The sequence below is a fragment of the Diabrotica undecimpunctata genome, chromosome 6, assembly GCF_040954645.1.
Source record: "Diabrotica undecimpunctata isolate CICGRU chromosome 6, icDiaUnde3, whole genome shotgun sequence".
Taxonomy (NCBI): domain Eukaryota; kingdom Metazoa; phylum Arthropoda; class Insecta; order Coleoptera; family Chrysomelidae; genus Diabrotica; species Diabrotica undecimpunctata.
Genome location: NC_092808.1, coordinates 126,139,650 through 126,142,689, shown reverse-complemented (window position 1 = coordinate 126,142,689; position 3,040 = coordinate 126,139,650).

Here is a 3,040-nt window from a genome sequence, read left to right as displayed (position 1 = left end):
ATATAAGGATACCAGTCAGAAACGGAAATCATCGTAGAAATAGATTATAAAATCATGAATAATCATGAATGTGTTGCTTGTGTGAGTCCATTTCAAAGGGTAAAAGAAATAATAAATTAGACTTACTCACAATCAATTTAATTTAACTATCCAGACGACCGGTTTCGCTTTCTACAATATGCAAAACATCTTCAGGTCTCGATACAAAGTTAAATAAATGCTGAAATAATAAACCCATATTAGGGTGTTGTCTAATAAAGATAAACAAAGACAGATGATATAAATTATATAAATTACAGTAATTATGCCAATATTACATGTCTGTGGTTTTTCAAAATGAATAATATGTTTAAGCAGACAAGGTAAGACCCACAAATTGGTAAAATAGTCTATTAAACTGTAGTGAATTAATAAATGAACAAATAAATAAAACATTACTTACATGTCGGTACTCTATTAATTGATGGTTGAAAGAACATGGTTCAAACTATCTTGTATTGTTGATTGGAGAACTCAAGTCTGCTATTGTAATTGTTTGACAGTAAACGGGGAAGTTCTTGAGGAGACAGATTTTATCCAATGAAGTAGAGATAGGTGTAATGTAATTGTTTGTTTGATGAAAGTAATGTTCTATACCATTAAGTTATTTATATTTATTCTAGAGATATATTTATGAAATGTGTGTTATTTATTGAGATTTTTATTTTTGAAGGTGACAGTTGTGAGACAATGAATGAGAATAGATGTACAAATTGTGTGGGTGTGCAATTCTATCAACTTGTAATTATCAAATTTCTTTGATAAAGTTCTGTTGCAATATGTGGCAAATGGTTGTAAAGTCCAATATATAAAGTTAAAAATTAAAATTGAGGACACTTTAAGACACACAGAAAACACTTAAAAAAGGGGGGGACGAAACAGACTTAAATTTAAAATAGATTATAATTTGCTAGAGAGCACCTTGACTGGAATGTTAATGACTGGGAGCACGTGGTGTTCACTGATGAATCAAGGTATTGCTTATATAGCTCAGATAGACGTGTGAGTTATTCAACGGCCAAGAGAACGCTACGCACAGTGCAAATACGACCTATTATTTTATTCAATGGAGGATTTGTAATGGTTTAGGAAGGAATATCTCTTACAGCGCCAACGGAACTTGTTGCTTTACGAAGAGGTTCCTTAACAAGTGAAAGGTATATTACAGACATTTTGTCTAACCATGAAGTTCCATTTGCTCCTTATATAGGAAATAATTTTCTTACTAAATAAACCATGAACTGGCCACTCTGCAGCCCGGATCTCAATCCCATAGAAAATTTGTGGGATATTATTGATCGTCAACTCAGAAGCCGACAATCACCACCTGTCTCTCTTGACGACATAGAAGTTATGGTAAGAGAAGTTTGGAATGCAATTAATCAAGACCAAATACGCCACTTGATTTTAAGTATGCCTCGTCGCTGTGAAGAAGTAATTAGATGTAGAGGTGGAAATACTCGTTATTAAGTTTATGGGAGAGGGAATTGTTAAAGATTATTTAGGTTATGTTTTCTTAGGCTTTATTTGTATTAAATGTCAATAAAGTTTATGTAAGTAATGTTTTTTTTGCTTTAAACGTTAATAAAAACTTGTTACATTTAAAATTCTGTACAATCTTAAATAATAGAGATAGCAAGATAATTTTTTTACGAAAATATGAGTCTATCTTAAAATATTAATAAAATGTAGCGTTTCTTTCTAATAAATTCCACAGGGTGTTGCAAATTGCGATGAAAAGACACAACTTTATTTTTACACCCTGTATACGGGTAAGACGTTCATATTTTTTAGAAAGCATTAATACAGTGATTTACTAGAAATAGACCTGACATAAAAAAAATCATCAAAATCCAATCATTCGTTCAGAAGAAAAATAGCTTCAAACTTATGGTACATTTAAGGTGGTGCGTTAATTTTGGGCAATAGTATATATATATATATATATATATATATATATATATATATATATATAGAAAGAGAAAATATATCTTCTGTCTTTCTCTTACTCATATCTTACATATGTAATGATTTCACCGATTCACTCCCGTGCAAATTTCCAACGTTGACCGCGCGTATAGAAGTATAACTTCAAAAACAGTATGATAAATACATCATCGACGAAATGGCGAAAAGTCAAAATAAAACTAAGAGACTCGTTACTTCTGGAAAGTGTGGTTGTAGCATATTTAGTAAGTCATTTGCGTTCTCCTGTGGTTACACCCGGTATACGTGAAGATTTGTCATTTTTGGGGCTCCTTTAAATTCGTTGCTGTTTATTTTAATTGATTCATTTTTGCCTACTATAAGTTGCCTTCTTTGTTTGTTTCTTTTCATTCATTGTTGTTACGAGGTGAAGAATCCTCACCTAAACTTATAATTTCATTACATATTTTTTTGTTACAGCATTCAGTATAGCACACGAAACATCATTTCTTGACACTTCTGATTTTATCGAAGAGCTGGCAACAGGCTCAGTTAGCTTCTGATTTTTATCAGTATGGGTATTAAGCTTGTCAGCGTAAGTTTTGTTGTTAATTACAATTTTAGAGGATTCCCCGCTTTTATCACATTTTAATACGACATGATCAAGATCATGCCGATCATAGATCAATACAATCATGCAAGATCATTTAAAATATTTATTTTGTCTCTTAATTCAATAATTATTAAATATTTTTGTCTAAGAATATATGAAAATACCTGTGAGTCAACTAGCTTACTTCCTTGAGTTTCCATAGCATCCTAAAATCCCTGGTCTAGGTCGGGGTAGTTACCGCGGTCGGAGTACAACATGTAATTACATAGTCAGCAATAAACGTAACTGAAGTATGATTCCTTGCATAGCCAGTATGGAAACAGCTCTCACAAATACTGCATTTTACACCAGTTAAAACGTTCTTTTTACACGGTTTTGACTTGGAAGCACTTTCCAACATGCCTACACCATTCGATGCCATGTTGCCATATGTATGGAATTAAAAATAAATATTTATATACG